The sequence below is a fragment of the Aythya marila genome, assembly GCF_965140915.1.
Source record: "Aythya marila genome assembly, chromosome: 6".
Taxonomy (NCBI): Eukaryota; Metazoa; Chordata; class Aves; order Anseriformes; family Anatidae; genus Aythya; species Aythya marila.
The window spans coordinates 37,002,171-37,026,432 of record NC_139047.1 but is presented as its reverse complement, the minus strand read 5'-3'; the positions used below and the strand labels follow the sequence as shown (position 1 = coordinate 37,026,432).

At 43.7% G+C, this 24,262-nt stretch overlaps 1 protein-coding gene across 8 annotated transcripts in view; it reads right to left on the bottom strand.

Annotated features, from left to right (window-relative positions):
* Positions 1-24,262, bottom strand: part of MBD5 (methyl-CpG binding domain protein 5) — a 126,804-nt gene that overhangs the window by 83,659 nt on the left and 18,883 nt on the right. The window lies entirely within an intron of this gene.

Sequence of the window (24,262 nt, the reverse complement as noted above, 5' to 3'; positions counted from 1 at the left end):
CTTTTTTTCTAATGAAGAATATGAAAAAGAAATTGGATGTACGCTGCGCCTTGATGCTTGCCAAGCTCCGAGCTGATGGATTGCTCTGGGGGAAGCTCCAGATAGAAAATCACCTTCTCAGGGCATTGCAAAGTGGCCGTGCAGGAACTGAGAGCGACCCTGCTCCAGCACACTGCCACCACGCAGCCAGCTACCACCTACCGTAGGGTCGAGGGGCAGAAAAGGGATGGAAAAAAGCTTTTCCAAGAACCTAAGGTTATTGAAGGGCCCCGAGGGGCAGTGCAGCAGGCTGTGTGACCAGCCAGCAGACCCCAGCCCTGAGGACAACCTGCTCCTGACACTCGCTGTGGGCTCCAACACCATCAGCAGCTTCTACTAGCCAGGAGGGGTTCACACGCCAAAAGGAAATCCATGAACAGATCAGTTTAACAGGCTCCGAAGGGAAGATGCTGCTTGGTGGGTCGGGAGCAGAAAGCCAACCTCCCGACAGCTGGGTCTGGGGCCGCAAGCTGCACTGAGGACTGGGTGAAAAAAACACGTTTTAAAGGGAGAAAACACACCAGGGAGCAGCTGCGGGGAAACAAATGCAACCTCTCCTTGTGCTGCTTTACACAGCCATTTTTCAGAGCGGTTCAGAACCTGTGAGTTGTTTTCCCTAAAAGGGACTTTGCGCATCTAGTTGAGTGTTGAGGCTTTCTATCAATTGCCCATTAAACTTAGCCTCCAATTTCCTTAAGTTGAACCATAGCCAAAGCTCCAGAGAATTTTTAAACGCCACTGAAAAGATTTTTTTTGCCTGCCGAGTAGCTCGTTCTCACTTTGCTGTTCGTATTAATAGATGCTCCTTTCTGCTCCTTTCTCCTTTTTCTTCTTGGCACTGAACTGCACAACCGAAATCCAGACCCTTAAACTCCACTCCCATTGCAGATGTTACTCCTGCTCTGATTTAATCGTCTTTCTCTCCTCCAAAGCTGCAATAATTGTGAAGATATCATTAATTTTGTTCTAATAACCTCCTAGCCTTCTGCAAGGAGTTGGAGCACTGCATTAAAGGGAAAAAGTTTCTTCTGTGCTGAAGCGTGTTTCAGGGGAAGCTCGTAAACCTCTTGGGGCCTGCTCGTTTCACTGCACGGTACCCAACCCTGAGTTATTTTTTCCTTCATGTGATTTTATCATCATCTCAGCAGCCAGGAGGAGTCAATATAATCTCATCTCCCGTTACGTGAATTTCCCGATGAAATTAAAGTATCGTTTCTTCTTACCAGCACCTTATCTTATTGACAATATCCGATCCACGTATGCCATTCGATGCTGACACGAGGGAGACGCCGTTACGTGGCACTGGAAATAGAGGGACGCTCACAAACCCGACTCGGAGCAGGCATTTTCCATCTGAAGGGAATTGGGCATTATCCTTCCCTTCGGTTCTCCAGCACCTTGCTTTGAATGTTGTTCCTCTAAATATCCTGGAGTATGAAGATTTGGTTCCACACGACTCTGCACACTAGTCTGGTGCCAACCCACAAAACATATGGCTCTGCTCAAATGCAAGAAGCTGTTTTGATTTTTTTTTTTTTTTTTTTACATTTCTTCCTGGACTGGAGACAAAGCATTTTCTTTTATTTAGATACAACTCAACGTTTACATTCTTCTGAGACGCGAAACTTTCTAAATCCCCGAATATATTTTGTTAACTTATTCCCAAACAGCAACTTGAAAGAAGCAAAACCATCTCAACACATCGGAATAAACAAAGCAAATGCCCATCAATCACTGGGAAATATAATAAATTGCGTTTAGATATTTTTTATGTTTGTGGGTGCTATTAAGCCTTAAAACCCTCAGATTTATTTTTAACCTAAGCATTTTATTGCACAGCTACGTGAAAACATCAATATGTTTTTCTAACGTCGTTAGCTTTCCATTTGTTCCCACCGTAAATAGTTCCTGCGCTCTATTTCTGTGTTATTTGGGATCAGGTACATTTTCCGCTATAAATACTGTTGAGACGGAATAAAGAGTTGTTCAAACATTTCATGAAGTAGCTCAAACTCTGGGCGTTATAGGAGCAGACCACCCTGATCCCTCGACTGGATTTTGGCCCTGTCCGGAGCTCTGAGGAGGAAATCTCGCTGCTTTTGGGCTCGTGCTACCCATCCGCATTCGCCCCGCGCCGGGAGTTTGCTTTTAATTAGAGTATCACAAAAGCAAACAAAAGACACTGTAACCTCAGGAATTAAATATTTGCATTTGCTTCAGCAAATTAGCTTCTTGAAAGAGCCAAGTTCGGCACCGGCATAACTCAAAAGTAACTTTGATGAAGTTACATGCGTTACTTCAAATTACACGGCTGACAAACACGCTTGAGCTTCACACAGATGTTGAGGCACTGAAAGAAAGCCAGCAGCTAGAGCAGGTGCAGCACGTCAGCCCATTTGCTTGTAGGTAAGGGAATAGGAGCAAGAGGCACTGCTACAGGGTCGCTCCAAAGGCTGGCCATCTCCATCAGGCACTTGCCTGGGGGAGGCTGTAGGTATTTGTAAGAAAAAACATGAGCTACGACAAAGATTATTGCACCCCGAGATAAACGTACACAGAAAACGTTAGAAACTGGTGTGTATGATATCCTTGCGTAGTCATATGCAAGTAACTGAAGTCTTTTCTTATATTCTTTCTTGTTTTTTGGTCACTTTTTTTTTAAAGTGACAAATTTAAGGACTGGTAGAGTTGAAATGCACGGAGCAGATCTTTGTCACAGTTAAATTCTCCTCCTGGTTTAGAAGACACAACAGGATTGAATTCAGTTGCAAAGGCATGCCACTGGAAAAAAATTAGGGGAAAATCGTCAAATTTTCTTTGCTGTTTCACAATGATGCAAAAACACAGCTTTGGTGTTTTTAAAAAATTAAGAGATTAAAGCAAGAAATAAATAACGAGGCCTGCCTTGTCTTGGTTCTGTCAGAGCAGCAAGCACCAGTGAGCTCACCTAACTGATAACTGCTCCAATACTCTCTCAAGAACGAGCTTCGTCCTGCTTTTAACCATTCTTTACCATTTTATTGACACCGATATAACTTCCTGATCAGCTTTAGGAGAAAAGAAAACGTTTTAAGTGGAAGTTCAAGAGCCTCCCGAACCCGCCAGCAGCGCGCTGCAGGAGGGAGCAGAGGTAAACCCTCCGCTGAGACCGCCTGATGAGCGGCCGTGCCCTGGAGGACAGCAAGGCCCCAGGCTGTGTGCGCATCTCTGGAAACTATAAAAATACGAAGCTCCAAAAACTTATACACTAAGTCAGGAGAACCGGGGCTCTGCTCTTAGAAGCCACCTCTGAAGGAGCCGAACGTTTTCACGTTGCTCGTGCAATCGCATCAAATCCTGCTTGTAAGAAGTGCAGTAAAAAAAACCATTGGCCTTTGGCCTAAATTGTGGACTTGGCCAGAAATCCCAGAGGATGCCGAACGCCGAGTAACACGTCCCAAGGAGGACAGCTCCGAGAGCTAACGGGACCCAGCCCCCTTGGTCTGTGGTACGCAGGAAGGCTGCAGCTGCAGAACCCTGCAAGGCTTACATCTACTCTGATACAGGGGGGAAATATCCGAGCTGAAATATATTTATTTTAAAATGGAGCTGTTTTAAAAAGCAGATGCTGAATGCGTGGAAGTGAACCCAGCAGCAGACGTTTTCAGGCAGCCTTTCACCTTGCAGCTGCCCTCACCCGCGGGGCTCCGGTGGGCTCGGGCTCTCCCCTCGTGCCAGCCCCCAGCTCCCAGCAATTGTTTTTTTTTGTTTTTTCAAGCTCTGAAAATGAGCAGGGTTTATTAAATATACAGTGTATTTGTAATTAAGCAACCATTGTTGAAGTAATGAGATCCATGAGATCTATTCACATTTCACCCGAGCACTCCTTTGTAGCCGGGCTTATTAAAATATCAGCTGAGAGATCAGTCACACCAACCTCACCTTTCACTGCTCAGATCTGTCGAGGCCACATCTCCAACCTCACAAAAACCTGGGTTTGACCATTTAAAAATTTCCACGTACAAGAGGAAACACTTTGCATCTATATGGCCATTCATCCAAGCATCTAGTATACCTTAAAACACGCTCTTAAATCTAATTTACTTCCCAAGTCATGTGAAGACGGCAGAAATCTTACTTTACTAACCCAAAACTGCAGCGGAGTGATTTAGTGACCTCCCCGAGTTCCTGGTACGTTGGTGATATGGATGGAAACAAAACACAAAATTTCTGCCAACCGTAATCTTGTTGTTACAACACCGTGAAGATGGCTCAAAGTCTTCTGAAAATGTGAAACCACATAAATCACGAAAACTGAATGAAAGAAACAGAAATACTACCCAGATTTTATTTTTGGGTTGAAGATAGAAAACAGAAAATTATTTCTTGTAATTGTGCAAGCATTACTGGGCTCTACAAGGCGGTGTTCTTCCTCTTCTGTTGAGGTGGCTCCACAAATACTCGCCTCCCATTCGTGGCAGTTGATAGCCCTCTAACAGCCTTTTATAGCTGCAGGGCAGCCTCTGCCTCTAACAGATCTGTAGAGAACTGATGTTAGAGTAATAATTTTTCTAAACATAGAGCTAAAGACTGAAGGAAGTCTATTACAGAACCGTAGACACAAAGCTTTGGTTTTTGAAAGGCTATTTCCTATCGGTACTTATATTTACAACTTCCCAAGGTGTTATACGTGGACTGAAGTTCTATTCTTGGGTGATGTTAAGAAAACTATGTACTGACATTAACGATTATAAAATAATTAGCATTCTGGTGCTTTCAGACACCGTATACCAGAAATCATGCCACTGAACCAAAACTGATAGGACACTCCACAGCACACAAAACCCTGACATCTTTTCAGAGACGATCTTTGAAAGCAGAAAAAAATGGCAGCATTGAGCCTCAATTGTTTGAAGAAAGATTCATCTCCAAAATTAAATTAGAAACGTTTAGGAGAGGCACAAAATGCTAGAAGTTTAAGAATGTTTGAATCTGCGGTGATTACGCAGCAGAAGAAAAGCAAATCCATCTCTCTTCAGATTACGCCTCTCGTTTTATTTTCTGTCTTCTTTTAAGAACAGAAAAGGCAATCAAACGCAACAGAAAAATTGTATTAATTGGCTGATATTGCAAGGGTTTCCATTCAACAGCATCTTTCCATTCATTTAGCTGAAGCTTAATTACTCAGAGCAAACTGCAAAGCTTTGTACCACGTTTCAGAAGGCAAAAGGCAGCGTGCTCCTGTTCTGTAGAAAACTGGGCACCAAAAGAGGAGGGCTGCAGGGCTATCACTAGAGCACCAATAAAGTGTCTGATAGCACCAGTAACACGCACCGTTCTGGATACCATCAGCTTTCTCACCTCTAGCCAGACTCGAGAGCTCAATACCCTTGTGTGCCAGATGACTTTCCTACCTGACATAAAAAACAAACAAAAATAAAAAATAAAAAATAAATAAATAAATAAAACCCACAAACATGAAAGGAAGAGGTGCATGGGGTCATGGCACTGCAAGAAATAGGATGGCAAAGGCTGCTGCGTGCATATCCAGAGCTCCTGATGTGTGGCAGGGGAATCAGAGCAGGGCACTGCCGATCCTCAAGAAGCATTCCAGGCAGAAGATTTAAAAACGGAAATCCTCCCCCTTACTTCATTTCATCAAACGCGTTATTTTTTCCATTCACATAACAAAACAGAAGCGAAACTGAAAGAGGAGACAATTATTAAGCCAAGAATCACTGGGTTTCCACATGCAACGCACTCGGAGCTGTGCAAATTGTGAGCTGCTCTGCCTGGGCAGGGGTTACTGCCGAGGCCGAGGACTTCCCCTGCGTTTGCACAGCTCTGTGTTCCCCCAGTCACCGCAACTGACTTCAAAACATATGTTCCCATGGATGTGTAAAAACACTCAGTTTATATACGTTGCAAAAAGTCTTGGTGACATTGAAAAACTCCTGTCTCGGGAGCTCGCGCACAGCATCCACTTCAAAATTTAACACAAGCGAACGAGCTGGCTTGACACCAGTAGGTAAAACTCCACGGGTGTTTCCATGAACTTGTGAATATCTTACTTAATTTCAAAGAAAGGAACCAGAAGGAAGGAAGGGCTATGAAACACGCTACAATAAAATCTGAGAACTGCAGCTATCAGGATTTATTTCTGCATGTTACCTTCAGTAGGCAGCTGCTAATAAGCGTGTAGAGTTTTGTACAGTTTCCCAGATCAGGGAGTATTTCTGCCTACGTTTTATCATCTCTGGTTTTCCAACAGATTTCTCTTCTGACAAACTCCCAGAAACACATTACAAGCGCTCCAAAACCCTACAAGTTTTACCAGACGCATTTCTTTATATTAGGAGGGCACGTCCAAACTCAAATCGAGTACGGCTTTTTGTAAAGATTAAAATGTTTTTAATGTGTGTATGCAAATCCATAAGCCTGAGCCCACTCTGTCAGCCTCATATATACCTACTACTGTCTGCTTTCTCTTTCCCTTGATGTCTGGAGCAGAGGATGGACAGAAGGGCCGCCCACCTCCTGAGGCAAACACGCTACCAGCTGCTGCCAGGGATACCGAGGAGGAGGCACCGCAGGTTCTGACAATGGGAAAAAAAAAAAAAAACAAACATGAAAGGTAAGGAAAAGCAGATGAAAGCTGGGGACATGCCCTAAATACCAAAACCTTTCATTATCTGGGCGCTGCTTTGAAAAAGACCCCTAGAACACAGGAAAGGTTTTTTCTAAAGACAAGGAATAGCTCTCAAAAGCAGGAATTAAACAGGAAATGACAGGAGAAAACAATTCTCTAGCTGGTCAGGTAAATCGGTATATGCTTTGTGCTTGCTGCTAGAAATGCTAGAAAACAGTTGGGAAAGTGATTTTTTTAATCCCATATGAACTAAGTTTATTAACGTATGTGTATGCTAATCATTTGGATATGTTTATATAGGGATATGTTAATAGATAGATGCTATATAGACATAAACGTGCAAAGATCCATACAAGGTTTAAGCTCAAAGGACAGACCAGATTTACTATTCCTTTTTCCTCTGCTAACAGACGAAAGATTTGGGGCCCTCCCCTAATGACAGGGCTTTTAAAAGCGCATACGAGTATCCCGTTCTGATTGATTACTATCAGGAACCACGAGCATCATTTTCCAAAACTTCGTTTCTTCCTTTTGCCAACCCTAGATCAGCTGCTATTTAGCTGATGATTCAGGAGCATCCACAAAAGGCATCAGTCGCAATTCAGTTACGTGGGGCTAATTTAATAAAAAATACCTTGTCAGATGACTGCATTACTAACAGAAAGGAATTTATCTTCCTTTTCAGCTATGCACGCAGTATGGACAGATCGGTCCCCTGCAACCTGCAGATCACTCTTAGAAACTTCAGAATACTTCTCAAATGCAATCATCTCATTTTATTTATTATTTAAATATTGAATTTGTTTGAAGTTGTGCTTGTATTCTTCCCTTGCTTAAATAAAAGATGAAATCCCACCTTCTTGAAAGACAGATTTTCTAGACACATTGGAAAAAAGCTTTAGTAGTTTTTTTTTTTGTTTGTTTTTAAAATAATGAAAGTCATCATTCTGGATGGACACTGTGTTTTTTTTCTCAAACCACATTTCCCCTCCAATAAATTCGGCTGCCAGCTTACCAACAGCGTCTCTGTGTGTCAAACCCAGCGTGCCATTTAATCAGCTTAGCTGGGCTGCAGATTTGCACTATTAACGAAGTGGACTTGGGCACCAGGCACGGCGCACTGCGTGGCTCCGGCTCAGCACCCAGCCTGACTCGGGCTGGCCAACGCCTCTGGTTAAGATGCATCCAGTTGAGAACTCGTCTCTGCTCTGCTGTAGAGAAAAGAGCATCCTCTATTAAAGGATGGCGATGTAGGCAACTTCTGAACGGACCTTCCAGCTCTGAAGATGCCTCTAATGCAGCTTGAAAAATTCTGGCTTTAGCCCGCTGTTCCTTTTGATATTTCCGCCTTTATCAGTTTGGTCTCCGTCATTACTCTTTCCATCTTATCACTGCTCAAGAAAAGCTTTCACAGAGACTGCCTGATTCCTCCGAAGGCTTTGAGAAGCACCCCTGTGTGTCAGCGGCACCACTATCGCACGGCGCCATCTCCACAACAGGCGCACGGCCAATTAAGTCAGAAGCAGATAAAAGCAATATTCCCTTCCCACTTGGTCGAAATGGCATTTGGATTTTTTTTTTTTTTTTTGGGGTAAAGAAAATGACCTTGTTAATTTTTAAGACACCCCCCCCAGGAGAGCCACGATCATCGCTTCCCTGTCTCACGGTCGTCAGGAGGAATTACAAGGATTACGTTGCTTAAAACTTCCCTCGCATCCAGACGGATCAGGTATGCAGTTTGTCTCTTCACAGCCTACCAGGAGGAGTATTCATAGTAAATGCTGTTTTATGGAAGTCATTGATAAGGCAGGTTGCTCTCCAAGAAAGGGAGATGAAGTGTCTGCGTTCCAGCAAGGCCCTCTTGGGGCAGCAGAGAGGCGTCGGAGCCCAAGGAGAAGTGTTTGAAATCTTCACAAGATTTAGCTATTTTTGTTACACGGGACAAAATATCACGTAACAGCTCTTCTCCAGGCACAGAGAGCAAATACGTGGGAGGTTCGGAGGGAGGCTGGGCTCTGGTTTCAGCCAGGCTACGCTGCTTTACCCGGCTGGGAGTGCACAGCCCTCGCATTGCTGAGTTCAGCCCAACACTGCTCTGCTTCAGAGAAGCGAAGGAAGCCCAGAGAAAATAACCTACATTTACCGTTATCTTACTGATAATGGAAACAAGGTGATACCGATAGCTGTAATGATTTCAAACCAATTTAGAAAAAAACTCTCGTTTTTAGCTCAACAGAACCAACCTGAGGACTTTCTGCAGGACGCGGTGCACGCATCCTCTCACCCCAGCAAAAACAAAACCACAACTGGGGATGAAGCTACAACTGGTTTTGCTTTGCTAAAAGGAAAGACGTTTCTGACATCAAAAGCTGCAGAAAGCTAAGTGAAGAGTATCTGTGTCAAAACGTGATCCTGTTAAAAATCATCACTTCTTTAATCTATTACGTAGCTGAAGTTCAGGATTTGGGTTTGTTATTTCTTTACCTCCTGGTAGCGGTTAGCAGACCACAAATACACAAACACCGCTTGCTTGTTCAGACTGATTCTAATCTCAACCAAAACAGCCCAAATTACTGCTGGAATCACCATCTGCAGCCTGCCGACGGCACAGAAAGCGGCAGCGTCAAAAAAGAAAGCAAAACTCCGAGCAGAGCTTCACTCCTTCCTCCCTTCTTCTCTACCCGCTGCAGCCCAGTTTTTAACCCCCTCTTTTCACCCTATTTGAAACCTGAACACTACCTGGAGCTTTTTATTCCGACAAAGCAGCACTGGAGGTAGTGAGCAGAGACCTGCTAACATCGACCCGTTGGCACCGCGAGCTCCTGATGGCAAAGATTGTGCCCTTGGCTCTGTAGGGCCGCGCAGGATCCAGGCACCGGCACAGCAGCTCCCCGGGACGCAGAGATTCACATTCAGGCCTCAAAAATTTAACACGTTCTTTTATGTACCCATCTGAGCCTATTTTACATGGAGTGGTTAAGCTGAAGGAAAAGAAGCAGGAAAAAAAAGGAGAAATGGATAAAGAACCTTTGTCCTAAACCCGCTTTCTCTTTGCTTTCTTTGGAGGACTCATCTGAAAAACCGCTCCTGTTGCAGACTGCTCTTTCATGACATTTAGCCTTAATCTTCTCTCTCTTCATTTCACTGCTTTATTTCCAGCTGTAAGCCCTACGCTACCCTGAATATTTCCTTTTTAGCTTCAGTTGTTTACAATTGCAGATATATGGAGGCTGGTAAGTCTCGCCTTGCCCGTTCTCTTTTCTTCTTCCTATACCATCGTTTCCTTCAGAGACCGGACAACAGCGCGCTCAGGTGCCTCTGACAAACAGGGCACGGCCCCATTTTAGCCCAGAAGCCGTAATCCTAAATCATCTGCCTGGAATCCCTGCGAGTGAATGGCCGCACAGACACAGCTTCTGGAGGTCTCCAAGCCCAACCTCCTTCTCAAAGGAGGTCCAGGTGGGTCAGGATATGCAGGGTGCCGCCCAGCCGAGCTTCACGTACCTCTGCAGACAGATTTTACAACCTCTCCAGTGAGCAGCCACCCTCCCGGTGGCTTTATTTCCCTTACATCTCACCGGAGCCTCCCTTTTCCAGCCCGTGTGTTGCCTCTCCCCGTGCAGCACCAAGACAAGCCTGCCTCTGTCTTCTCCAACCAGGTAGGAATGCAGCAAACCCCTGAGCCTCTCTCCTGCTCATCCTGCAGACAGAAAATGGGCCCCACTTACTGCTGAGATGAAGCCTGAACACGAGGGCAACAGGGGAAGTTGAATAAACCTCCTTAAATGCAACCAATGGCTCCATTTAGACCTTTCAGCTGCTCCTTCCACTACACCTTAGCATGCAAACAATTCTCAGCTGCTGCTGCCAGCTCAGCAGGGGAAGATTTAAACGGGGATTTTCTTACTTCAGAACTTTTCATTTCGTGCTTGTCGAGGCCCAAGACACTCTGAATTCTGCGTACTCTACGAGCAACAGATACTGCCAAACAATTTTTTTATTTTTTTTTTCCCCAAATAAGGAAATATTTTCAGAAATGGTGTCCCTTCAGGCAGTTGAGGTTCCCGAGTCCCCACCACGGCCCTGACTTCCTCCACAGCTCTTGCAAGGCACTGAGCTTCGCTGGCCTCTCGTCCTCACAATCCGGCTGGACACCCGCTGTGCTCGGGCACTGCAGCGCTCGTCACACCTCTCCTTCTCTTTCAGGGCTTCTGGCCTGCTGCAGTCACGTCCTAACACCTTCCAGACCCGGCTCACCGTGGGTTGAAGTTTAGGCAGTGTCCTCCACCAACCCAGGCAGCGCTGCCATTCAGCGGCCGTGCGATGAACCCCAGGGAGCCAGGCCGAGCAAGTCACCTGGCCAAAACCTACCTTTTTTTTTTGGCCAGGGTGAGGTGGTTGGAGAAAAGAAGGCAAAATAAGAGCTTTTACTTTTTTTCTGTCGATAGGAACATGAGCACTAACGCAAAAGGATCCAGTAGGGGCAGAGGCCGTCGGTCCTCGCACATATTTGTTCATCCTCTCTGGTGATGCCTCCTGACTTCGTGCGTCAGGCCTGCCTTTTTATCGCTGTCATTAACACAAATACTTAAAATCAGCGTTACGACCGTCCTTGAGAAACTCTGCTGTGAACTTCGTGGTACCTTGCCAGGTCCCCTTCCAGCCACACGGCTTAAAAGAGCTGAATGGGCCGGATAGACCTTGTAGTACTTTCTACATTCTACAGCTGAACTAGAGTTTCTAATAAAAAAAATAAAAAAATGCTATCTCAGTGTTTCACTGAAATATTTTTACAAGAATGGCACCTTTCTTAGCTGAATGGGAATTCCCCGTGGAGAACAACATAGTCTAAAATAGCTCCAAGACGCAAATCTATCATTTTGCTCCCTGGGTGCTCTCACCTGCCTTCTTCTGCATCACCAGCACACGCTGAACCCCCCTGAGGTTCCCGGAATGCCTCCTCCCAGCTTCTTCCCCATCTCTTCCCATCAGACACGTCCCGAACATCTCACGAATACCAGCTCACCGTCCCAGAGGGGCTCACATGAGGCTCTGCACACAAGGGGAGGCAAAAGGAACCCAAAGGCTCTGTGCTCGTGGCCACTCCTAGGCTCTGCCTCCTTCACAATGGGATTTCTGGCATGCTGGTCGGTGCACTGAAAACCTCTGCCAGCACTGTATACCCAAGGTTGTGACAATCAGTGGAACATACCTCCATGCATCCACTTTTGCCAAGCCTCTTCCCAGCCACGAGGATCTGGGGTCTGTGACTCAGAGACTGAGGTCTGTGTTCAATCCAGAAGCCTCACTGATCTTCTGACTTCTCTCCTCTGCCTCTTCCCTCTTCTTCAAGCTTTGCTCTCCTGCCAGCGCAGACCCAGACTGATCTCTCAGCTCTTAGCACAGCTGCTCCTGATATTTCTTCATCCACCCACCCCCCAAATTAAACCAAACTCATTTTCACCTGTGCACTCCCTCTCATTTCTCTTCATCATCATTTGTTTTCTCATTCCACATCAATAACAACCTCATAAGCTAAAAATATGACGACTGCCGCCTATTAACCTGGTAATAGTCCCTCACATTACGAGTCCCTTGGCCTAATGCACTTTCGGTTCCCATGTTCAGTGTGATTTTATCTGCTTTCATCTTCCCCGTACTTAATCAGTTGTACTACAGGTGGAAGCGCACAAATATGCTATATCACCACTCTTGCATGTCAATGGAGCACACACAACAATTTGGGGGAGGAAAATAAATGCTAAGTGAACTTGCATCAAACAGACACTGGGTCCTCACAAGAAAAGTATAATTTTTTGCAGAAGTAATTGCGAAAGAAGAAAGAAACACTGCAAACACAGCAGCAGCAGAACTGCAGGATGCTCTGTCTGCTGCCAGGGAGAAAGCTCGAATGGAGGGGACAAGTAGTTCACGGCAGTGCGACTGCCTGCAAAACCTTGGCCAAATTTGGCTTCGCCTGCTTGTTTTAATCTCCTAGGCAGGGTTTGGCAACTACCGCTCAGAAGAATAAAACTCTTTCATTGGTAATTTCGATATTGCTTGGTTAAAGGTCTGTGCACTTGCTGGCAGAAGTTTTGCAAAGCTCAGGTGGCTTGAGGGATGAGGAGAAACAAGGCTTGACCCCAGCTACACAAAGAGAACAGCAAATTCCACTAAAATGAAAAATTGTGATATTCGAGGACCAGTGGGCTATTTTTAAATTATTATTTATTTTTTAAATAGCCAGAAATTTAGGTAATGGATTACCCTCTACTCCCTGATAAAGCAGGTCCAATCTTGAGGCCCTGAGCCCGGGGATGTCACAGCACTTCGACGGTGCTGCTCCATCTCAGGACGTCCAGCCACAGCCCATCAGCCCTCCCGTCAGGCTGGCTAAACCCTAGAGAAGTTGCATGACTTAGAGTAACACAACTGTAAGACAGGACAGTTAAATATTACACATTTAACATAAAAATATTCAACACAAGTAGAAGATTGACGTGTCAACACCTTTTTTGTTTAAAGCACTATGTAATTACTATTGCACCAGTTAAAACAAGTTTTGTTCATCTTGAAATGCAGACACAAACTTCAAACTCAAAGTAGTTAGAGTACTAAATTTTGTTACTTCAGATTGAACTCTGTGACTCTTTACGGAAGCAAAACGAATGAACCAACCAAGAAACACCCAAACCAACAGAGAAAAAGTGGACACAAAGAGTAGATATCACAGACACCATTTTAGAAGTTGAATGATACTTCCAGGATCCCTCACTTCGGGTTCATTGACAATGAGGTTAAAAAGACACGAACTACTGCTGTATTTGGGAGAGTAACCTCTATTTTAATAACTATTTAAAACTGAGTATTTAATATTTACATTTCATGCTGGTGCAAACATAAGCTAGAGCCCATAAAACAAAAAAAAAAAGTGCAAAGAAAGGATTTATTATAACTTTTAGAATAATTATGGAGTAATGGTTGCATTACATGAGTATTTTTGACATCAGAGAGTTGATAAAACTATGTAAATATGCACGTGGTAGATGTGTGCTTGAACCTGTAGGCAAGTAAGCAGATTTAAATAACGGAAATAAAATAAAATATGTTCATTAATATTAGGTATATCAAACAATAGGTGAAAAACTAACTGAGGTGTAGAAAAAATTGGAAACTGAGTATGTTCAATGTCAAGGATTTGAGCATAAAGTGAGGGTAGCATGTTGGATAAATGAGGAAAAGTTACAAATAAGCAATAGTAGAGATTATCTAGTAGTGATACTGAATTGTGAGCGCAGAAGCACAACTGACTTACAAGACTAGACACAGTAACTTTGTTTTGTATTTATAAAAGCTTCAGAGACCACAGGCAGATGCTATATACACACCAGGTATCTTCACAATGGGGATTTCAATGAGGAGTTATAGTTCTGATGCAAACAAAGAAGTTTCATAAAACGCTGCAAAAACATGCATGGCAAGAAAGAAGACTGCAGGAAACAGGCAAACATTCCCCAAGCCAAAGTTACGGAGCAGTCACTCATCAACAGCCAAGAAGCTGCTGAAAGCCCAGAAATCAAACTGCTCTTTAGAAGATCCTTGAAGAAAATTCCCAAACCTGAGACCCAGGGGCAAGCCCGCATGGGAAATCACAAAGAACTACACAATACGAGCTCCTCCTCATCAGTAAGGTAAGAGACAACCAAGTGCAACTTCTGCTGTGTTTCCACTACCATCATTTTTCAAAGCAAGTTAAATCCTTGACGCGCTGGCCTAAGAAAATGCCTTCAGGAGAAATGAGGAAAAGGCAGCAGACCCCCGTGCCACTCGCTGCCCACCCTACAGACATGTGGGATGGCAGAGCTGACCTTTCTGACACGGACCAGCAACAGCAGCACCATCTGGCCCAACTCTGGGCTCCCTTACCTTAAAAGCACTGAGCAAATACGGGTAACTGTACTTCCACCTTGACCCACGCTTTCTGCTATGCTGAGATCACACAGAGAGATCAGTCCCTGCAAACTGTCAAGGGGAGCAGAATATTACTTTCATCGTATTTCAATAAATTATAGCTTCAACGGGGCTCGGAAGGCTGGGAGCTTCACAGCAGCACATCTGAAGCACTTCTGCATGCAGTGAAAGCAGGTGAGGGCAAACAGGGTGTTTTGGGGGGCTCCGGGAGTGTCACCCACCAGCACGGCCCCTGGCTAGCAAATGCACCACTCTGGATGGGGCAGCAAGTCACAAAGAGGCTCCTTGTACTTTAGATGCAATTTCTCCCACTTTGCAAATGTCAAAGTAGGCAAACTCATATTCCTATCCTAGCACCAGAAGTATCAAAATACGGAGAAATACCTTATTTCTAAGTTTATGATTGGAAATTACAAACCAAAACTCATTTAAAAATGCTGTGGCTGTACAAGAAATCTCATCTTTAATCAATGAAAAATCCAATGAATTAATGAGTAGCTTTCTTCTGAGTAAGTATTTGAAATTTGGTAATCAATTTGTGATTTGCAAAACATATTTCCATCCTGCAGGAAACGACATTGCCTTCAAAAGCTACTTAAGAAATGTGCAAGTTTTCAGGAAAATACCCCAGATATACCCTCTTCTGCATCAACACAACTTCATTTCTGAGAAAACAATACTGTATTTAACTTTCAAATGTTGTCAAATATGTGAATTTCAATTACAACTTTTCAGCATTTTTTTTTTCTCTCCAAGTTCTGAAATGAATGATCTGAGAACCTGATGATGGTATTGGAAAGTTTAAAAGACTTAAATTTGTTTTGATCAAAGCCTTCACAGGTCAAATTTGAATAACACGCACTTTTCACTGTTTGCTCTGGAATGAAAACAAAACAAACCAACCACCCAACAAAAAAAATCCCTGAAAGTCAAAGGGATTTTTTGGTGTGTGTGCCTGTATGTGAATGTACTCCTCTGACTGTATTTAGGTACCTCAAAGATATTTTAATAATCTCCTCTCATATTCTTTAACATTGCCACTTTTGAAATGTTATCACATGTGAGAAATTAAGTGCATAGTTATTAGAAACATGAAAGAAACTGATTCATATTTATAAAAATGGAAGTAACGTTTACAGATGCATCATATGCCATTTATTCTGACATTCAGCCACAATTAAAATCATTCTATCCTGTGAAGCAGAACAGCCTTCACATACAATTCTCGAGGCCTAAATCTGAATTTATCCAGTAAAAAATGTTGCTTTGGTGACGTACACGTAGGACACCACCACATCACGGGGCAAAACCAAGACCTCCCAAGACTCCCTCTCCTCACGGTAACGGGATGTGGTACGAGGCCATGAGCACTTCTGCCCTGTATGTGGCTGGATGCAGCCCTGTGATTGTAATTAGATTTTTCTTTTATCACTGAATATTTTAATTACTTTTACCAGAGAGTTAAGCAGGAGAACCAAGGTGGTATCTGTAGGCAAAATCTCTCTTGGCCTGCTGAGCGCTGACTGGGCTCTCTGCCCTGAGTTGGGATGGACGGGCTTTATACGAAGATGTATTTTAACAGCTTTGATTAAATCATCGATGAGCTCTAGAAAAGGCCCTGTTTCAGTTTGTCCAAGCACACTGAAGACAAGTTGGGAGGAAAACTCAGTGCCTTCACCCCAGTTCCTGCCATGGCCTCTGCCTGAGGTGCCTGAGGCGCCTGTGGCATGGCGCCCGGCAGCCATGATGGCCACACTGCGAGGAAGGTCGTTCATCTGAGGAACATCACGCTCTGTTTTCATTATATATGACTAGTTTTTATTCTGGCCTACCCTACTGATCTTGGAGGTCTTTCCCAGCCTTAATCATTTGTTGACTGGCTGGATATTCAGCTAACAGAAGAAACTGAAATAATGTTTTCTGTCTTGTCCCCTGCAGATGATGGCTCCAGAGCTGAGCAGATCCATTGCAAACACAGAAATTTGCCTTTAACTGGTATTCCACAGCACTCGTGCCATTAACTGCTGCCTGAACGAGGACACTGGCTGTTTTTAGGGAAAGTCAACTTACGCGCATATCATTTATTTACAGAACCAAATATACTTTCTCAATTCTGAGAGCTGTTCAATTCTGAGGCTGCTCAATCTAAATAAGATCCTATTTCAGTCTCCTAAAGTAGATTCCCATATCACTTTTATATCTGTCCAATTAAAACTGCATAGGACGCTGAATGTTTTCAAAACAGAATTTTTAATGGTGCTTTATCATTAGTGATAAATGAAGCCACAAAAATAACTACAAGCTTAGGCTGTACACTGTCTTGTGAAATCCCGTTACGTATATAATTTGTACCCATGGTAGTTTGCTTTCTTAAATCTGAAAGAAGGCTCCTTTTTGGTATTCAACAAGAATGAATATAAACTTGTAAGACTTCAGTATATTCCTAGTTCCATTTTTTTTTAAACCCACCAGTATTCCCCAATGCTACAACACAGTGAGATAACGAAGACATTTGAGACAAAGTCCTGAATCGAAGGCTGCATTCAAGAGGCAAGTTTGGGAGCTGGGAAAACCCAGGTTTGGTACGGCAGCTGCCATAACAAATCCTCTTCATCTGTAGGCACACCCCAAGGGCTGGGGTGCGATGTGGGTGTCCCAGGTGCCAGCTCTCATGCCACAGAGGCACGAAGGCCGACGGGGAGTCAGAGGCTGGGCAGAGGTGGAGGACATTTAGGGGCACCAGCTATTGGGGACCAGGCACCCAAAACCCCCTCCGGGTCCGTACCCCACTACCAAAGTGTTCTTTCTACTTCACATGACAGCAATTCTGGCAAAGAAAAGCTAATGCTTCGTATGCGGATGTCAGATATTCAAAGGGGTATGCAAAAGCTGAGTCTTCTTAAATAAATTATTAAACTATTTACACAGATGTTTACCACTATATTCTCAAACAAGCAGCTCTGTCACTTTTAGGGGTCGATCATGTTTTCGATAATGTCACTTTACCCGGGTTTTAGTAGAAGCTCGGCTCAGCACTTAATCCCTAACTTCTAATCATCTGCTAGATAAGATGTATACAAAACATCTATACAAACCATATGGTCCTGTGAAAACGTGGAACTGAACCGAACGAAATGCAAGCTCTTGCCTTTTCTGAACACATCTGTTGCTGTGGCTTCTGACAGGATAGCACCAAAAGGGCTCCCACATAGGCAGGACAGAAGGCAGGAAGTACTTTGCACATGCTGTGCGAGGCTGCAATTAGCAGATTCAGAGGCCACCTGTCACGGGGCTGAACGGCACACAACGCCGGGGCACAGAGCGGGGGAAGCAAAGCGAGGTTGTGGCAGACGCCAGGCACGCCCTGCTCCCTTGCCGACAGCAGAGAAGCGTCTCCGTCCTTCCCCCAGTTCTTCCCAGCACAACCAGTACACTTTCTCCCCCAGCACCTCACACGTGTGACAGCCCCAAGCTTGCAGCACGACCCCGAGATCGTGAGCTGGAGGCCGGAGCTGGACGTCTCTCCTCAAGGCGAGGTATGCTGCACATAACCCAACCTTGTCTTCCTCTAATTAAAAATCCACAAACATGCCGGGTCTTCTCTAATTACATAATCAAACAGGGAATTTTTACCATGACATTTTTGGTATCTGCAATGATGAACCTCTGCAATACACTCGGCATATGACAGAAAATCATTATGCAAGTTCAGAAGTGATGAGCTTCCACCCTTCTTGGCACATTTCGTCTCTGATAGCAGTCAATTTTTCCCTCATTATAAATGGGAAAAGTAAAGATATCATGAAAAGGCCACTTAAAATCCAAACAAAATAAAGGAATGCAAATTTATAGTGGAGTTATACAACCACCAGGAACGCTCCGAGCCTACTAATCTCTTCATTGCTTTGTATGTTCTCCTCTCTCCTTCAACAGCGCATATGCAACACTGAAAACTTTGGAAAGTGTATTTTAAAAGCTGACTTTGAATACTGTGAGCATGAGTCAGACATAATTTACATGGCTGAAATTTCACTAAATATCCTTGAAATTATACCACCACAAACCTCGTCAGGAATACTTATTTTCAGTTTCTCCCTGTATTCCAGCGCCTGCAATCCTGAGCCCTCTCCCAAGGCGAATAAATTTAGCGCTCTGTGACGAGTGATGCAAGGCTCCCATCCGTTGTTTTTGAAGCACAGACGCAGAAGGGTGTGATCAATACAACAGCACATAGGAAGTCAGTGACAGCACCGAGAATACAGCTCAGCCATTTGAGCCCCAGACCTTTCACCGCAGGCCATATGCTCCCCTGGCATCCCAACACGGCTTCACAAACCAGACAACCTTTTCCCACACTGACTTTGTTTAGCCAGACTGCTCCAAACACACCTCCTTTCTTCAATTAGCCACACAAACAAGAGAATGTGGTCGCAGGGCCCTGGTGTCTGTTAGCGGCGCGCCGAAGAAAAGGGCTGAAAGCTCCAAAAGAAAGAGAAGAAAAGAGCTCTTCCGCGCCTTCTGGAAGACCCGGTCAAGTCTGGGGGTTGCAGCACCATGGAGGACAACGTTCAGCAGGATTTGTGCCAGGATCAGTGCTATTAACTGATAAAACACCGCTCCTCTTGCATGGTGCCCACCAGCACCCCGAAAAGGAGAAGCAGAGAGGCTTCTGCCACGCTCGCATCCCTGCAGACCGGGCAGTGAGGGCTCGAAGGAAGAATCGAGGAGAAAGAACTTCTGTCCCTCCCCAGAGGACAACTGCAGGACCCAGTATTCCCAGGGAAGTCATGGAAATGTGACAGGGATCCATTGCCCTCTAGTGAGGCAGGGACTATGTACATTCAGATGAGTTTTACTTTAAAAAAAAATTATTCTCATGCTAGGATCAATAAGCCCAATATTTACCTGAACAGAAGAAGAAACCCAAGCAATAGAAAGAAAAAACGATGTTGCTAAAGGATGACCCTGAAGACTCAAAGGAAGGGCAGAAAGATACTTTTATGTCCTTCTAGGGAACAGATGTGTTTTATTATCTACCGTAAGGTAACAATTAGTACTCCTCGCCAAGTAAGGCGGGCAGACGTGTAGAGATCAACATTCCCCATCTGATGACCACTCACCCTTCTGGCAAACTGAGTCTGTTCATAAAGTTACCAATTCCCTATCCATTGACAATGGAAAACAGCATGTGTTTTGGTTTCATTTCGGACAACCAGACTGACCAATCTGTATTTTGATACTGCTGATTGCAAATTTTCTTCCTTTTCACTGAATTAAACTTGTTACTAGAGAAGTCTACTTTTTTCAATTAAGATCCATCTTTAAAATATGTTAAAAAAAAAAACACAAGGGCAGTCTAAGTCCTTCTCCTAAGCATCAAGAAGTATTTATTAATGCAATAATATTTTGCAGAGATGCTAAACAGTCTTACTTCTTTTCAAACTATGTTGATACCTGATACTGAGACAGCACAGTGATAATCATGCAAAATTTATTCTGCTCTGCAAGTCTTTTCTTTAGACTTAGATCCTATTAAAAAAAAGCAAAAAAGCAAAAAACCCAAGCCCCTCTCGTGAATTACCTTATTCCTTGCCCTGTTCATGGAACAAAAATGATAAAGAAGAGCAAAAAAAAAAATAGCTTTCTATTAGAAAGAAAGATTATTTTTTTTTTTTGTATTTCATCTCTTATTTTATTTGGTAATTCTTCTCTCACAAATAGAAGGATGTGCACAATTACAGCGTACATACTTGTGTAACGTCTTCATTAAAAATGGTATTGAGTCCAGGTTGATGGTTGCACTTAAAGAGCAGAATAGAAATTCACCTTTGCCTTCATCATACCAATTCACGTTTGTCCTTCTAGGCAGTTTTCAGACGCTAAATTCCCCATTTCATCCAGAACATACAACAAGTCGACAGGACAACCTGGGTGTAAGGCTGCCACCTCCTAACTCCACTTCAGAAGTCCCACTCCATCAGCCTACGAGTTCCTGTCCCTTTCTGCCGCCGGTTTCCCCTTCCCGGTAGCCCCACCGACGACCACAACCGCCTGGATCCCTCACAGGCCTGGAGCAGAGATGGAAGCCTGCTACTGCTCATCAGGGTGGGAACGCCTACCCAAGCCATATGCTCATGTTCTTGCCACTTTGTCTTGCAGCTCTGGTCTAAGCAGCGGTAGCTAATAATACCCTGTGAAGACAGCGGTCACACTCCCTGACCTTCGAGAACACCAATTTATCCGTCCCAGCATTAAAACATCGACGGGAAGTTTTAGGAAAGCTCAGAACATTTGCACCGTCTCTAAAGTACTTTATTTCTCGCTGCATGCAGACGATGTCCTTCCTTCAGTCCTGTCATTAATCTCAAAGTGAGACAATTATCTAAACTGCTATTGTTATAAAGGTTTACACTGCTGCATATGCACACCGAAAAAGAGTTCAATTACTAAATGATTACGGATGATTGTACAGTGGCTAGATATGGGCGATAAATCCTGCTTTTCAAAGATGACATGAGATCCGAACAGCAGGAGGATACTCTTACCGTACTGCCTTCCAAAATCTCTGTTCTCCGAGAATTGTTCAGTACAGAAGGAACAACACCCAGGTATTCAGGGGCTACACCAGGAGCAGGCTCCTAATCCCAGCTCTGACACTGATTGTAGCAAGTTATTTAACGTCTCAGCTTGCAGTTGTCAAATGAAATATTTTTGGTTTGATTCATAAATTACTACGAGGATGCACCCATAGATTCAGCTCTGAAATCATTAAAACGAAATCTATAGAAGATAAAAAAAATTAGGAGCTCCGAAGGCATCATAAAATAAAATAATTACATCAAAGGATAACAACCCAGGCTTATCAGGATGGAACTGGGAGAAAATCCATAAAGCCAACTTTAATCACTGCTGTTACCTCGTGCATGTGTTTAAAACAAACAGAAAGAACAAAGTGAGCATGGCTGGCTATCAGGTAACTGTAGGAACAAACAGATCCTCGTCTCTGCTTTTTCAGGTAATAGAGGGAAGCCCATCAGAAGCGCCAAAAATGTGGAAGTTTCTTCTCATTGCAGCCAAACATACAGAAAGCAAAGAATGCAATGAGTTAAGTGTCAGAAATGCTTACAAGCAAGGTGTTCTGGTTAACACCAGCAACTAACAGCAGACCTATCTTAAAGGCACCAGGAAAAATCATAAAAATCTAGAAAAATACCCACATTAGCTGCTGAGGAAGGGGAGCTGCTATTCCTACCCATCCGCTCTCCAAACAGTACGAAATTGAGATGATTGCTTTCATTTCCACGTTACTGACAGAACTCTGAACTAAACAAAAGGCACCAAAAACAATCCAGAAAAGCCCTGCTCTGATTTTTTTCCTGCTGCTGCTTTGCCATTCAGTGAGGTTTGAAGCACAGCAATGAGTCTGTATCCTTACAAGCATTACATTGCACTGGCTCACATTTTAAAGGTTATCTTTACAACATGAGAGTTAAAAATTGATCTTTTAAAGCTAATATTTCCTCCTCCATGGATGGGGCTTCAGCTCATGAGAAATTCCACTGTTTGCCAACAGGGAATAATAAGCAAGTCCATTTTTTGAGCTTCTGCTCACTTGCCCCTGCTTCCCATCCCCATTTTTTCCCCTTTCGTAAGGCAACAACAGCCCTAGCAGCCCAACCTGATTTGGCCAACAGGAATTTTAACATGAGCACCGTTTGGTATGGATTTTGTCATATAAAGCATCATTTACATAATCTTTAATTAAGCCCAGGACTATAGAGAAGAATTCAGATTGCCCCCTTCCAATATTCCACAAAGCGATTTCTCCACTGGCACATCTAGATAATTTATGACAACTTACAGTCAATTTATTCCATGTGACGCTGGTAAACAAATTAATGTGGAATTTAATTGCCTTTGTCTCTTCAAGCTCAGAATTGCCTTTTAGTGATATTTATCTGAAATTATGATCCTCAAAGAAAATAAATTGTAATTGAGCTTATAAAACTGATCCTATTTAGAAGTTGACAACTGTCACAATTATTAATCCCAGTTTTACTCGTCGGGGAAGAAGCGTACTTGATCAACTGATTCTGCAAAGAAGGCTGCTTTTCTGCTGTCTCATGTTTCCTGCAGTATTGTACTTGCATACATTTTTCCACATTTATTTATTTATTTACTGCATTTGTATCAACTCCTCTCTCCTCGCTTCCTGCAGAGCATACCAGCCAGCCCCTTAAAGCAGTGTTTTTCCCAGGGAAATACACAATAACCAAATCTTCCTAGCACCTGATCGAGAGCTAACGCCGAAAAACAAACAAAATCAAAAGGCAAACAAACCAAAGCCACCAAGCACCACCACCGTTGTTATATAATGCACGCAGCACCAGCCATATTATTACAGATCATTGAGGGCTCAGCCACACAGCCAGCATACAAAAAACTAACGGCAACACATCTGACTTGCATTTTCCAACGCAAAGTTTGGATCGTGGTACATGGAGAGATTATGACAACATGAGCCACGCATTCCTGAAAGACCTATACATTTCCCAAATTCCTATCTGCTGAAAACATCGCTCGCAGTTTACTGAATTTCACACAAAAAAGCTCGACAGGTATAAAGCACTTTCTCTGCTCGGATTTCTCTCCTCTGTGAAGTAGCTTTAGCACACAAAAAAATAATATAGATATATAAAAAAAATGTGTATTTTAAACTGAAAATACAAATAAGGAATGAGTGCTCCAAGCAGGACGGAGTTAGGTTTCATGTTATGATTTTTACCTGAAGTCCTCCCTTCCTATTCGCTTATCTTGCGCTTTGTAGCGATGAAATGCATTTGGATATGGTATCTGAAGTTTATTTTCTTTTCATTAAAGAAATGTGCAGACTGGAGGATGGGAAGGGACGTAGGCAGAAAGAACGGTGCCTGGACATTTGCCACTGCGAATATGAATGGACTCCAGCAAAACCTAGTTATTTCTGCCTTTAAAAAATAAACACACACTTCTTAGGACATAATTGCCATAGCCTAAAATTACTGCAGACCTTACATGCGGACGTGAGAAATGCATCCTTAGGCTTGGGACTTGCACAGAGTCTTCAGAGAAGTCCACGCAGAGACATAATGATGATCCTGGCCATATAAACCAGGACAGCTCAATCTTGCAGATGAATTTACCTACGCGACGATAATGGTATAATTGAACTTTCATAATTAAATATTTCATGAACACAGGTGTTCCCTCCACTTTCCCAGTTCCCTAAAACCAGGAGAACACCATTTCTTGCCTTCCCCTTGCTAAAAATAGCAAGAATAAATTCCTCCTCTTATCAGACAAAGCAGCAAAAAGCATTTTGCTCTGATCCACACTGGGTTCGCATTTACTCTTCCTTCTCAGGGTGGGGAGGGAAAGCAGGGAGGACTCCCTGGGCAGAGGAAAGCAAACCGAAGGTATGCCTGCTCTGCTAACACCAGGGCGTAGCTGCAGACAGACAGACAGACATGACCTAGTTTGAATCTCCCCAGCTTGGGTACAAACAGCAAGGAAAAAGGCGGCAGCAGGAGCGCCTGCGAGAGTGGCTTGAGCGTGTTGGAGCCTGCTCTGCTGCAGGTTGCTGCC